Below are 15,668 nucleotides of genomic sequence, written 5' to 3' on the forward strand. Positions count from 1 at the left end.
GAGCTGTCTGAGGACACGAGGAACAAAATTGTAGACCTATACAAGGGTAGGATGGACTACAAGACAATAGGCAATCAGCTTGGTGAGAAGCCAACAACTGTTGGCACAATTGTTAGAAAATGGAAGAAACACAAGATGACTGTCAATCTTCCTTGGTCTGTGGCTACATGCAAAATCTTGCCTCGCTGGGTAAGGATAATTCTGAGAAAGGTCAAAAAACAGCCCAGACCTACATGGGGGGACCTGGTCAATGATCTGAAGAGATTTGGGACCATAGTCTCAAACATTACTGTTCGTAACACACTAGACCAATTCTGCAGAGAACGCAGGGTCCCCCTGCTCACATCAGCACATGCCCAGACCCGTTTGAAGTTCACCAATGACCATCTGGATGGTCCAGAAGAGGCATGGGAGAAGGTCATGTGGTCAAATGAGGCCAAAACAGAACTTTTTGGTATCAACTCCACTCGCCGTGTTAGGATGAAAAAGATGAGTACAACCCTAAGAACAACGTAGCAAACTGTGAAGCATAGTGGGGGAAACATCATAGTTTTGGGGTGTTTTTCTGCAAAAGGACAAGATGACTGTACCATAAAGAAAAAAAGATGGATGGTTTCATGTATTACAAGATTTTGACAAACAACCTCCTTCCCTTAGTAAGAGCAATGAAGATGGGTTGTGGCTGGGTCTTCCAACAAGACAATAACCCAAAACACACAGCAAGAACAACTAAGGAGTGGCTCTGTAAGAAGTATTTCAAGGTCCTGTAGCCTAGCCTGTCTACAGACCTGAACCCAATAGAAAATCTTTTGAGGGAGCTGAAACTCAATGTTACTCAGAGACAGCCTCAAAACCTGAAAGATCTGGAGAAGATCTGTATGGAGGAGTGGGACAAAATCCCTGCTGTAGTATGTGCAAACTTGGTCAAGAACGACAGGAAACCTCTAACTTCTGTAATTGCAAACAAAGGTTTCTGTACCAAATATTAAGTTCTGTTTTTCTATTGTATCAAATACTTATTTCATGAAATAAAATGCAAATTAATTATGTAAAAATCATGCATGTGGTTTTCTAGATTATAGCTATGCTTTACAGAAATCCTTCATATGTCGCAGAAGGAACTGCATTCAGATTTAAGGAAGTAATAATTAGGCCTCATTCAGACGACTGCTTTAGAAGTACGAGTTATATCAATATCCAGGTTTTTCACAGATTTGAACACATACCCATTTTATTCTATGGGGATATTCAGTGTTATGAAAGGTAATTCAGTACCACAATGGACATAGAGGTCAGCGCACATACAGTGACCTGGCAATAACCCAAAAAACAAGAACGAGCTCTGAGACGTGGGAACTCTGTTGACCGCAATCCCTAATCCTCTCCAACCACACTAAAGGCAGCCGTGGATTGCGCCTAACGCTCCCTATGCAACTCGGCACGGCCTGAGAAACTAGCTAGCCTGAAGATAGAAAATAAGCCTACCTTGCCTCAGAGAAATATCCCCAAAGGAAAAGGCAGCCCCCACATATAATGACTGTGAGTTAAGATGAAAAGACAAACGTAGAGATGAAATAGATATAGCAAAGCGAGGCCCAACTTTCTGAACAGAGCGAGGATAGGAAAGGTAACTTTGCGGTCAACACAAAACCCTACAAAAACCATGCAAAGGGGGCAAAAAGACCCACCGTACCGAACTAACGGCACGGAGGTACACCATCTGCGTCCCAGAGCTTCCAGCAAGCAGGAAAAAACAAATACACAAGCTGGACAGAAAAAAAACAGCAAACAAATAGCAAAGAATAACTTTGCTATGCAGAGCAGCAGGCCACAGGAACGATCCAGAAGGAGGCAGGTCCAATACTAGAACATTGACTGGAGGCCAGGATCAAAGCACTAGGTGGAGTTAAATAGAGCAGCACCTAACGACTTCCCCATATCACCTGAGGAAGGAAACTCAGAAGCCGCAGTACCACTTTCCTCCACCAACGGAAGCTCACAGAGAGAATCAGCCGAAGTACCACTTGTGACCACAAGAGGGAGCTCTGCCACAGAATTCACAACAGTACCCCCCCTTGAGGAGGGGTCACCGAACCCTCACCAGAGCTCCCAGGATGACCAGGATGAGCCATATGAAAGGCACGAACAAGATCGGGAGCATGGACATCAGAGGCAAAGACCCAGGAATTATCTTCCTGAGCATAACCCTTCCACTTAACCAGATACTGGAGTTTCCGTCTAGAAACACGAGAATCCAAAATCTTCTCCACAATATACTCCAACTCCCCCTCCACCAAAAGCGGGGCAGGAGGATCAACAGATGGAACCACGGGTGCCACGCATCTCCGCAACAATGACCTATGGAATACGTTATGTATGGAAAAAGAATCTGGAAGGGTCAGACGAAAAGACACAGGATTAAGAACCTCAGAAATCCTATACGGACCAATAAAACGAGGTTTAAACTTAGGAGAGGAAACCTTCATAGGAACATGACGAGAAGATAACCAAACCAAGTCCCCAACCCGAAGTCGGGGACCCACACAGCTTCTGCGATTAGCGAAACGTTGAGCCTTCTCCTGGGACAAAGTCAAATTGTCCACTATATGAGTCCAAATCTGCTGCAACCTGTCCACCACAGTATCCACACCAGGACAGTCCGAAGACTCAACCTGCCCTGAAGAGAAACGAGGATGGAACCCAGAGTTGCAGAAAAACGGTGAAACCAAGGTAGCCGAGCTGGCCCGATTATTAAGGGAGAACTCAGCCAAAGGCAAAAAGGACACCAAGTCATCCTGATCAGCAGAAACAAAGCATCTCAGATGTGTTTCCAAGGTCTGATTGGTTCGTTCGGTCTGGCCATTAGTCTGAGGATGGAAAGCCGAGGAAAAAGACAAGTCAATGCCCATCCTACCACAAAAGGCTCGCCAAAACCTCGAAACAAACTGGGAACCTCTGTCAGAAACGATATTCTCTGGAATGCCATGTAAACGAACCACATGCTGGAAAAACAATGGCACCAAATCAGAGGAGGAAGGCAATTTAGACAAGGGTACAAAAATGGACCATCTTAGAGAAGCGATCACAGACCACCCAAATGACTGACATCTTTTGAGAGACGGGAAGATCTGAAATAAAATCCATAGAGATATGTGTCCAAGGTCTCTTCGGGACCGGCAAGGGCAAAAGCAACCCACTGGCACGAGAACAGCAGGGCTTAGCCCGAGCACAAATCCCACAGGACTGCACAAAAGTATGCACATCCCGCGACAGAGATGGCCAACAAAAGGATCTAGCCACTAACTCTCTGGTACCAAAGATTCCAGGATGACCAGCCAACACCAAACAATGAACCTCAGAGATAACTTTATTCGTCCACCTATCAGGGACAAACAGTTTCTCCGCTGGGCAACGATCAGGTTTATCAGTCTGAAATTTTTGCAGCACCCGCCGCAAATCAGGGGAGATGGCAGACACAATTACTCCCTCTTTGAGGATACCCGCCGGCTCAGATACACCCGGAGAGTCGGGCACAAAACTCCTAGACAGAGCATCCGCCTTCACATTTTTAGAGCCCGGAAGATATGAAATCACAAAGTCAAAACGGGCAAAAAACAACAACCAACGAGCTTGTCTAGGATTCAACCGCTTGGCGGACTCGAGATAAGTCAAGTTCTTATGACCAGTCAAGACCACCACGCGATGCTTAGCTCCTTCAAGCCAATGACGCCACTCCTCGAATGCCCACTTCATGGCCAGCAACTCTCGATTGCCCACATCATAATTTCGCTCAGCAGGCGAAAACTTCCTGGAAAAGAAGGCGCATGGTTTCATCACCGAGCAATCAGAACTTCTCTGCGACAAAACAGCCCCTGCTCCAATCTCAGAAGCATCAACCTCGACCTGGAACGGAAGCGAAACATCTGGTTGAAACAACACAGGGGCAGAAGAAAAACGACGCTTCAACTCTTGAAAAGCTTCCACAGCAGCAGAAGACCAATTGACCACATCAGCACCTTTCTTGGTCAAATCGGTCAATGGTTTAGCAATACTAGAAAAATTGCAGATGAAGCGACGATAAAAATTAGCAAAGCCCAGGAACTTTTGCAGACTTTTCAGAGATGTCGGCTGAGTCCAATTATGGATGGCTTGGACCTTAACAGGGTCCATCTCGATAGTAGAAGGGGAAAAGATGAACCCCAAAAATGAAACCTTCTGGACACCAAAGAGACACTTTGATCCCTTCACAAACAAAGAATTAGCACGCAGGACCTGAAACACCGTTCTGACCTGCTTCACATGAGACTCCCAATCATCCGAGAAGATCAAAATGTCATCCAAGTACACAATCAGGAATTTATCCAGGTACTCTCGGAAGATGTCATGCATAAAGGACTGAAACACTGATGGAGCATTGGCAAGTCCGAATGGCATTACTAGATACTCAAAATGGCCCTCGGGCGTATTAAATGCAGTTTTCCACTCATCGCCTCGCTTAATACGCACGAGATTATACGCACCACGAAGATCTATCTTGGTGAACCAACTAGCCCCCTTAATGCGAGCAAACAAATCAGATAATAATGGCAAAGGGTACTGAAATTTAACCGTGATCTTATTTAGAAGGCGGTAATCTATACAAGGTCTCGACCGATCTGAATGGCCAAAGACATAGACTCATTCAGACCAGCAGGCATAGGAAATCCCACCATGACATCCTTAAGGGCTTCAGAGAGACCTTTTCTGAAAATAGCCGCGAGCGCACCTTCATTCCACTGAGTGAGTACAGACCACTTTCTAAATTTCTGACAATATACCTCTATCTCATCCTGACCCTGACACAGAGCCAGCAAATTCTTCTCTGCCTGATCCACTGAATTAGGCTCATCGTACAGCAATCCGAGCGCCAGGAAAAACGCATCAATATTGCTTAATGCAGGATCCCCTGGCGCAAGGGAAAATGCCCAGTCCTGAGGATCGCCACGCTAAAAAGAAATAACAATTCTCACTTGTTGAACTGGATCACCAGAGGAGCGAGGTTTCAAGGCCAGAAACAGTTTGCAATTATTTTTGAAATTCACAAACTTGGCTCCATAAAACTTGGCACCATAAAACAAATCAGGAATAGGAATTCTTGGTTCTAACATAGGCTTCTGAACCACCAAATCTTGAATCTTTTGTACATTTATAACGAGATTATCCAATGAAGAGCACAGACCCTGAATATCCATGTCCACACCTGTGTCCTGAACTACCCATATGTCTAGGGGAAAAAAAAGGCAAAACACAGTGCAGAGAAAAAAAAATGGTCTCAGAACTTCTTTTTTCCCTCTATTGAGAATCATTAGTACTTTTGGCCTCCAGTACTGTTATGAAAGGTAATTCAGTACCACAATGGTCATAGAGGTCAGCGCACATACAGTGACCTGGCAATAACCCAAAAAACAAGAACGAGCTCTGAGACGTGGGAACTCTGTTGACCGCAATCCCTAATCCTCTCCAACCACACTAAAGGCAGCCGTGGATTGCGCCTAACGCTCCCTATGCAACTTGGCACGGCCTGAGAAACTAGCTAGCCTGAAGATAGAAAATAAGCCTACCTTGCCTCAGAGAAATATCCCCAAAGGAAAAGGCAGCCCCCACATATAATGACTGTGAGTTAAGATGAAAAGACAAACGTAGAGATGAAATAGATATAGCAAAGCGAGGCCCAACTTTCTGAACAGAGCGAGGATAGGAAAGGTAACTTTGCGGTCAACACAAAACCCTACAAAAACCACGCAAAGGGGGCAAAAAGACCCTCCGTACCGAACTAACGGCACGGAGGTACACCCTCTGCATCCCAGAGCTTCCAGCAAGCAGGAAAAAACAAATACACAAGCTGGACAGAAAAAAACAGCAAACAAATAGCAAAGAGGAACTTAGCTATGCAGAGCAGCAGGCCACAGGAACGATCCAGGAGGAGGCAGGTCCAATACTAGAACATTGACTGGAGGCCAGGATCAAAGCACTAGGTGGAGTTAAATAGAGCAGCACCTAACGACTTCACCATATCACCTGAGGAAGGAAACTCAGAAGCCGCAGTACCACTTTCCTCCACCAACGGAAGCTCACAGAGAGAATCAGCCGAAGTACCACTTGTGACCACAAGAGGGAGCTCTGCCACAGAATTCACAACAATTCACATATCTGTTTAATGGGGGGACAAAACTACCAGCAAAAGAAAAGCGGAGATATGTCTGATTTCGATTGTAGTTAGGGATTAAATTCACCGATTCAAGTCTATAAGGCGATGAAAAACTCAAACTTGATACTGATAGCATCGTAGTTGTATCTTAATGTTTTCTATTTTTCCCATTTGACTGATCAAAGAAGCATAATAAACCTTTATAATTTTTTTTTGGATATGACAAAAAACTCATGAAACTGATGGTCGAAGCTGACCAAACACCGATGAACATCTGATCAAAACACTGACGGAAATCGGTCAATATTTTGGTGCAGAAGAAAAATCAAGTCTGAAAAGGTTCCTTGAGTGAACAAACTCTTGCAGTAGGTAACTGAATTTCAACAATGAATTTTCATATTATATTAATATGCATATTAAAATAAAGATATTATTGTCACCAAGGGGCAGACTGCAGTGTAGTCAGGGGATACCCTGAAGAAGGCATTACGAAACATGCGTTGGGGTGGAGGGAGGCACGGCCTGACTGCCCATTTAAACGCTGGACTCCTTACTGGGACACTCAATAGGTAACACTTATTTTTAAAAATCTTCTTGTATATTTGGTGAGGACTGTCCTCTGATTGTTAGGATCCACATATATGCATGCATTTAGTCATGTACACTTAGTGCAACTTGTTGACTCATACTATTAGGTGACCGCATGCTTGTGGTGATTTTATCCTAACTAGTAACTATTTGTTATATGAACCTATTGTGACCATTGACTAATATGGCCCAGCACAGGTCCATTTGGACATTGCTACTTTTTGTTTAAAGTATGTGGATGTTTCTGGCAGGCCTCCCTTACATAAGAGGCATCTTGTTGATTTTTCAAACTGGTTGATTTTCTTGTTTTTTTCTGACCACAATTATATAATTTAGGACTTGGTTGTGATAACTACATTTTAAAGAAAGTCTGAAGCACAATGAGGTCAACTTGAGAATACTGCTCAACATACAGTCTGCAGATGAATATCTGCTCTTCAAATACATGCAGGCTTTCTCTGTTAGAGATCACACTCTGTAAGATAACTGATTAAGGCATAATTTAGATAATCCCGACATTTATTGCATGTTTGAAGAGCGTTCTGATTACTGGTGGTCTGCATCAGACTAAACTTTTGGAGACGGAGGTATTGAAGGAGTTGACATCTCAGCATAGTAAAGGCCCCTTCACATTAAGCGACGCTGCAGCGATACCGACAACGATCCGGATCGCTGCAGCGTCGCTGTTTGGTCGCTGGAGAGCTGTCACACAGACCGCTCTCCAGCGACCAACGATGCCGGTAACCAGGGTAAACATCGGGTAACTAAGCGCAGGGCCGCGCTTAGTAACCCGATGTTTACCCTGGTTACCATCCTAAAAGTAAAAAAAAAAAAACACTACATACTTACCTACAGCCGTCTGTCCTCCAGCGCTGTGCTCTGCTCTCCTCCTGTACTGTCTGTGAGCACAGCGGCCGGAAAGCAGAGCGGTGACGTCACCGCTCTGCTTTCCGGCTGACCGACGCTCACAGCCAGTACAGGAGGAGAGCAGAGCACAGCGCTGGAGGACAGACGGCTGTAGGTAAGTATGTAGTGTTTGTTTTTTTTTACTTTTAGGATGGTAACCAGGGTAAACATCGGGTTACTAAGCGCGGCCCTGCGCTTAGTTACCCGATGTTTACCCTGGTTACCAGTGAAGACATCGCTGGATCGGTGTCACACACGCCGATCCAGCGATGTCTCCAGGGAGTCCAGCGACTAAATAAAGTTCTGGACTTTATTCAGCGACCAACGATCTCCCAGCAGGGGCCTGATCGTTGGTCGCTGTCACACATAACGATTTCATTAACGATATCGTTGCTACGTCACAAAAAGCAACGATATCGTTAAAAATATCGTTATGTGTGAAGGTACCTTAAGCTAGGAAAGCATGCTAGACTTGATAGTTCATCAACAGATGAACAAGTATAAGTTAACTTAAGCTCTGCCCACATCCGAAATGTGGTTTGTAATATTGTGCTATTTATCAGTGTTGGATCTTTCATACAATAACGACCACTGTCACCTGAGGCACTCCAATGACTTATAATGGGGTATGTTGAATTCGGTCAAGGTGTACGTCCTTTTGACAAAGAATAGACTAGACATGTTGGCCATGCTATTCTTTTCTTCTAATCTAATGGGACTACCGATACTTTTATCATAGGCAGGAAATGGGCAAAGAAAACTCACAATGTATTTGATGAATTAAGTTAAACAAAACACAATGAAATGACCATAAAGTAAAAAATAGCAGTCACAACCCCGACTGGTTCATGCTACTAATATCAAATTCTTCCATGAGACTTGTAAATGCAGAACATAAGTAAATTGTCTTACGCCATGTGCATCACATTTGCTTTCTGCTTTGTCAGACAACTTTTAATGATGGTTTACAATCCATAAAACTAACTAATTATAATCAAGGGCATTATTATAATGTGTAACAACAAATAAAAAGGCTTAACTTGGCCTATACATTCAATACATCCAGTACTAATAATAATGCCTTATTTATTCCTTTTCCGTAATCCAACATTATTTTTATTTGGTCATAGAAGTATAGATGTGTCCAACCATATCTTTTTTGAAATTTAGTTGAGGACTTCAAATGCCAAACTAAACAACTGCATAATATTGTGACATGCTAGAAAAAACAATGTTTCACATTACAAGTCTTGGGTGACCCATATAGACACATATAGCATAAACATCTTCCAGAAGTATACCACTAAACTGCACTCTTACATCTTAGGACTTATGGAGGCAAGAGAAGTAAGAAGGACATATCTGTATGAAAACATTTATGTAAGCCTTTCTTAGATGGCGATAAGAAACTATCAGTGTGCCATTACTTAGACTTTAAGGTTTGCCATGTGGAATAGGTAACGCACATGAGGGAATCCTGTTAGCAAGATATAAATAATATACTAAACACAAAGGACTGGAATCCAGTTACTTTGAATTATCTGATGGCTGTAAAGGTTAGCGAACTATGTTTCTTAACCTGTTGCTGGATAATGTGTGATGTAAGACGAATTGTAAAAAATGAAGTCAAATACATCTAAACATACAGTGGTATGGAAAGACGCTAGGTTCCTAAAATAGAAGTATTGATGACGACAGTGAAAGATTAGCTCTCCCCATTACAACTTATGTCTGGGTCTTTCTACATGGATAATAGACATATGGTAGCTTAATAGTTTAGTACAAATAAAGTGTATTTCCACTTGGATCCATTTATCACATAAATCAGTACTGCTTGCTCAGCCATGCTTGCTTCCTCCAATGCTATTTATTAAAATCTAAGCCACACAAATAAATCCTAATTCCATAACCACCATGATAAAGGTTTTAAAGGCTCAAATCGCAATTGAAGGCTACTCTAGAAGGACTCAACTTACCCATTGATTCACCGTACAATTTTCCTGACATCAGAACTAGTTCTGAACCTACGGTTTAAGCTTTGCAGCCTTCAAAGAGTGCCGTTAACCTCATGTTTCTACAATGCATGCAGAAAATCACAAGCACCATGCGAAAAGCTCTGTCTGGTCTGCACAAGGTTTTAGGTGCCAATTCTGTCTCAAATGGCAGATTTACAGATGTCTCATTTCCATAACAATGCCTTTCTCATGTGTCCCTTCAGCAGAACAAAAAAGTAGCTCTTTTAATTCACTGCTTATGTTGTGGGGTTAATAGATGGCATTGTTCACTTTGGCATTCATTGGCAAGCACAAGGTCTATTTCTTTATTTTTTGTCTTTTGCAATACGCCATCCTCTGTATTTCTGCAGACCCCTTTGAACATTGAATGAGCAGCACACATTGGCCATCTGGAGCTATAGGTGAGACAGATATTGCAAATAATGCTAGCGTTGAAGCAAACAGCAATGGACGAGCATCGTAAATGACTGCTTTGGATGCCTCTGGAATTCATTTTCATCTGTCATTTTGCTACATTTGTGCAACATTGTACTGTAAAGCGGCGTGAGAATCATCTACAGATTGGTAGTGCCACTATGCAGTCTTTCCAGTCGCTCGCAAGGTAAAGTGAGGAAATTGAAAATCTCAACCATGAACTGACTGAGGGTTAATTCGTATAATCTCTAAATACGCAAGATTACAAATTACGGTAAAAACAAAGTAAAAGGGAAAAAACAGTCATCTTTGGCTTACCTTAGAAGGCTAGAATATTGCTAGTGGCTTCCCAAACCAACATTGGACTGGTCTGTAAATAAGAATATGCACATTCTCTCCCCAGAATCACATAGATTGTAGAAAAACATGAAGGCCGGAGATTTCAATTTATGTATCCATGAAGCCAGTAATTCACAGCTGTTCCGTAGCTCTTTAGCAGCTCTGCAAAACAAGTACACTGCAGCACTGTGCAAAGCATAGGATTGCAATACATGTCCTATATATTCAAGTACAACAGAAAACACGATGTGGAGCCTTGCTCCTTGTGGATGCGGGGCTTCTGTAACAGCAGAACGACTGCCTGCTCCTGCAACAGACTTACAAAATAGGATTTATGCATTCATTAAAGGATGATGTTATTTCCCAGGATACTAATTACATAGACCAGGTGCCTCTGTCTCCTGTTTCCCAGATAAGAGTCTGTAATTTCATTTCAGAGATGATCTACAGTAAGACAGGAGAACCTATTGTGATGATATCATTTGCCTGAGTGGCCATAAATGGGCAATTTCCTTTAAAACGTCACTGCCACTGACGACACAGCATTTTATAATGGAGTGAGCAGGGTGGATGATAGGGTCCCATCAATCTCCAGAAGCTTTGGCTGCTGCAATAGCATGAATCTCAAAAGAACATTTACAAGGCTGCGGAAGCTGCAGCATGAACCCTGAATATTTCATCTTCGAAGATGTTACAGTGTGAGAAAAAAATCTGCTGGAATTCCTAAAAACACCAGACCTTAAAATATTAGGAAACAGACCCAAGATACAAACCACGTGATTTAATTAAACCTATAGTGACCAAGCTTTCGGTTAACAGGTATTATATGTACTGTAAAAGTCATTCTCTAGGGACATCCCTACAGAATATATATACACTACTGTTCAAAAGTTTAGGGTCACTTAGAAATTTCCTTATTTTTGAAAGAAAAGCACAGCTTTTTCCAATGAAGCTAACAAATGATTCAGAAATACACTCTATACATTGTTAATGTGGTAAATGACTATTCTAGCTGCAAACGTCTGGTTTGTAATGCAATATCTTCATAGGTGTATAGAGGCCCATTTCCAACAACCATCACTCCAGTGTTCTTACGGTACTTTGTGTTTGCTAAATGTGTAAGAAGGCTAATGGATGGTTAGAATACTCTTGGAAACCCTTGTGCAAGTATGTTAGCACAGCTGAAAACAGTTTGGCTGATTAGAGAACCTATAAACCTTACCATCCTTTGAGCTAGTTGAGAATCTGGAGCACTACATTTGTTGGTTCCATTAAACTCTTAAATTGGCCAGAAAAAAAGAAATTTTCATGTGAAACTTGACAGCCTATTCTTTTTCTTAGAAATGAACGCTATTCCATGCGAGAAATTGCCAAGAAACTGAAGATTTCCTACAACGGTGTGTACTACTCCCTTCAGAGGAGAGCACAAACAGGCTCTAACCAGAGTAGAAAGATAAGTGGGAGTCCCCGCTGCACAACAGAGCAACAAGACAAGTACATTAGAGTCTGTACTTTGAGAAATTGGTGCCTCACAGGTCCTCAACTGGCAGCTTCATTAAATAGTACACGCAAAACGACAGTGTCAACATCTATATTGAAGAAGCGACTCCCGAGTGCTGGCTTTTAGGGCAGAGTGGCAAAGAAAAAGCCATATCTGAGACTGGCTAATAAAAGGAAAAGATTAGTATGGGCAAAAGAACACAGACACTGGACAGAGGAAGATTGGAAAAAAGTGTTATGGACAGACGAATCCAAGTTTGATGTGTTTGGATCACACAGAAGAACATTTGTGAGACGCAGAACAACTGAAAAGATGCTGGAAGAATGCCTGACAATATCTGTCAAGCATGGTGGAGGTAATGTGATGGTCTGGGGTTGCGTTCGTGCTGGTAAAGTGGGAGATTTGTACAAGGTAAAAGGGATATTGAATATGGAAGGCTATCACTCCATATTGCAATGCCATGCCATACTCTGTGGACAGTGCTTGATTGGAGACAATTTCATCCTACAACACGACAATGAACCAAAGCACACCTCCAAATTATGCAAGAACTATTTAGGGAAGAAGCAGGCAGCTGGTATTCAATCTGTAATGGAGTGGCCAGTGCAGTCACCAGATCTCAACCCCATTGAGCTGTTGTGGGAGCAAATTGACCGTATGGTACACAAAAAGTGCCCATCAAGCCAAACCAACTTGTGGGATTGGCTTCTGGAAGCATGGGGTGAAATTTCTCCAGATTACCTCAGCAAATTAACAGCTAGAATGCCAAAGGTCTGCAATGCTGTAATTGCTACAAAGGGAGCATTCATTGACGAAAGCAAAGTTTGAAGGAGAAAATTATTATTTCAAATAAAAATCTTTTTTTTTTAACCTTGTCAGTGTCTGGACTAGATTTTCAATTCATTTGGCAACTCATTTGATAAATAAAAGTATGAGTTTTCATGGAAAACACAAAATTGTCTGGGTGGCCTTAAACTTTTGAAAGGTAGTGTATATATATATACAGTATATATACACTGTGGCAGTGGAGAAAATCTCTCTTAGCAGAAGACTTCATCCACTATAAGTTCATGCTCAAAACCTATAACTCTGCCCTTTCTCTGGCCAAACAATCCTACTTCACCACCCTCATCACCTCACTTTCCAACAACCCAAAACGACTTTTTGAAACCTTAAACTCCCTCCTGAAACCTAAAGTACAGGCCCCCATCACCAACCTCAGCTGTGAGGATCTGGACACTTATTTCCTAGAAAAAATCAACCACATCCATCAGGATATCTCAGCCCAATCTCCTCAGTGCCTGGATCCCCTTCCCTGCCGCACCTCAAGCTCATTAGACATCTTTGAGCCTGTTTCAGAAGAAGTTTCCAAACATTAGTAATAATACAAAATCCAAAGTAAAAGTGCATACACCAGAGCAACGAGACTCCAAAAGGGCTGTATACTACATCTAGAGACCAGTGAAAAGATATCCAAATCTAAATCATACTATCATAGTATTTACCTGAAGGTGCCTGGAGCCTTACAAAACCCACCGTCTCCAACGCGCGTTTCGGCGCTCAAGCCTTCTTCCATGGGAGTCAATGATAGTATGATTTTGTATTATTACTAATGTTGGGTACACACTAATTATGGAGCAATCTATTTAATCCTTTAATTCACATACACCTGTTGTTTCCTGGTGCCTTTGTATATTCCCATCCATTTTTGGCTTACCTCTGTCACATCTGTTGTGAATTCTGTGGCAGAGCTCCCTCTTGTGGTCACAAGTGGTACTTCGGCTGATTCTCTCTGGGAGCTTCCGTTTGTGGAGGAAAGTGGTACTGCGGCTTCTGAGTTTCCTCCCTCAGGTGATCTGGTGAGGTCGTTAGGTGCTTCTCTACTTAACTCCACCTAATGCTTTGATCCATGCTTCCTGTCAATGTTCCAGTGTTGGACTTGTTTTTCCCTGGATCATTCCTGTGGCCTGCTGCTCTGCATAGCTAAGTTCTTCTTTGCTATTTGTTTGCTATTTTTTCTGTCCAGCTTGTCTAATTGTTTTGCTGGAAGCTCTGGGACGCAAAGGGTGTACCTCCGTGCCGTTAGTTCGGTACGGAGGGTCTTTTTGCCCCCTTTGCGTGGTTTTCTTTAGGGTTTTGTGTAGACCGCAAAGTTATCTTTCCTATCCTCGCTCTGTTAAGAAAGTCGGGCCTCACTTTGCTGAATCTATTTCATCCCTACGTTTGTCTTTTCATCTTAACTCACAGTCATTATATGTGGGGGGCTGCCTTTTCCTTTGGGGTATTTCTCTGAGGCAAGGTAGGCTTATTTTCTATCTTCAGGCTAGTTAGTTTCTCAGGCTGTGCCGAGTTGCATAGGCAGAGTTAGGCGCAATCCACGGCTGCCTCTAGTGTTGTTTGGAGAGGATTAGGGATTGCGGTCTGCAGAGTTCCCACGTCTCAGAGCTCGTTCTATTATTTTGGGTTATTGTCAGATCACTGTATGTGCTCTGACCGCTATGTCCATTGTGATACTGAATTGCCTATCACAACAGTACAAGAAGCCAAAAGTGCTAATGATTCTCAATAGAGGGAAAAAAGAAGTTCTGAGACCATTTTTTTTTCTTTGCACTGTGTTTTGCCTTTTTTTCCCCTAGACATTTGGGTGGTTCAGGACACAGGCGTAGCAATGGACATTAAAGGTCTGTCTTCATGTGTGGATCAGCTCACGGCAAGAGTTCAAAATATTCAAGATTTTGTGGTTCAGAATTCTTTGTTAGAACCGAGAATTCCTATTCCAGATTTGTTTTTTGGAGATAGAACTAAATTTCTGAGTTTCAAAAATAATTGTAAACTATTTCTGGCTTTGAAACGTCGCTCCTCTGGTGACCCAGTTCAACAGGTTAGGATCGTCATTTCTTTTTTGCATGGCGACCCTCAGGACTGGGCATTTTCTCTTGCATCAGGAGATCCTGCATTAAGTAACATCGATGCGTTTTTCCTGGCGCTTGGATTGCTGTACGATGAGCCTAATTCAGTGGATCAGGCAGAGAAAAATTTGCTGGCTCTGTGTCAGGCTCAGGATGAGATAGAGGTATATTGCCAGAAATTTAGAAAGTGGTCCGTGCTCACTCAATGGAATGAATCTGCGCTGGCAGCTATATTCAGAAAGGGTCTCTCTGAAGCCCTTAAGGATGTCATGGTGGGATTTCCTATGCCTGCTGGTTTGAATGAGTCTATGTCTTTGGCCATTCAGATCGGTCGACGCTTGCGTGAGCGTAAATCTGTGCACCATTTGGCGGTATTACCTGAGATTAAACCTGAGCCTATGCAGTGCGATAGGACTATGACCAGAGTTGAACGGCAAGAACACAGACGTCTGAATGGGCTGTGTTTCTACTGTGGTGATTCCACTCATGCTATCTCTGATTGTCCTAAGCGCACTAAGCGGTTCGCTAGGTCTGCCACCATTGGTACAGTACAGTCAAAATTTCTTCTGTCCGTTACCTTGATCTGCTCTTTGTCATCGTATTCTGTCATGGCGTTTGTGGATTCAGGCGCTGCCCTGAATTTGATGGACTTGGAATATGCTAAGCGTTGTGGGTTTTTCTTGGAGCCCTTGCAGTGTCCTATTCCATTGAGAGGAATTGATGCTACGCCTTTGGCCAAGAATAAGCCTCAATACTGGACCCAGCTGACCATGTGCATGGCTCCTGCACATCAGGAGGTTATTCGCTTT

The 15,668-nt window shown here is 42.8% G+C and overlaps 1 protein-coding gene across 2 annotated transcripts in view; it reads right to left on the reverse strand.

The window, feature by feature from the left end:
- The window catches only part of DLGAP2 (DLG associated protein 2), a 927,399-nt gene extending 916,520 nt beyond the window's left edge, over nt 1-10,879 (reverse strand). For both annotated transcript variants that reach the window (XM_069726918.1, XM_069726917.1), the window contains exon 1: nt 10,429-10,879. The gene's annotated coding sequence lies outside the window, so the exon portion shown is untranslated. The remainder of the gene's footprint in view (nt 1-10,428) is intronic.
- Between the last annotated feature and the right edge of the window lie 4,789 nt (nt 10,880-15,668).

The sequence above is a fragment of the Ranitomeya imitator genome, chromosome 5 (genome assembly GCF_032444005.1).
Source record: "Ranitomeya imitator isolate aRanImi1 chromosome 5, aRanImi1.pri, whole genome shotgun sequence".
NCBI classification, from domain to species: Eukaryota; Metazoa; Chordata; class Amphibia; order Anura; family Dendrobatidae; genus Ranitomeya; species Ranitomeya imitator.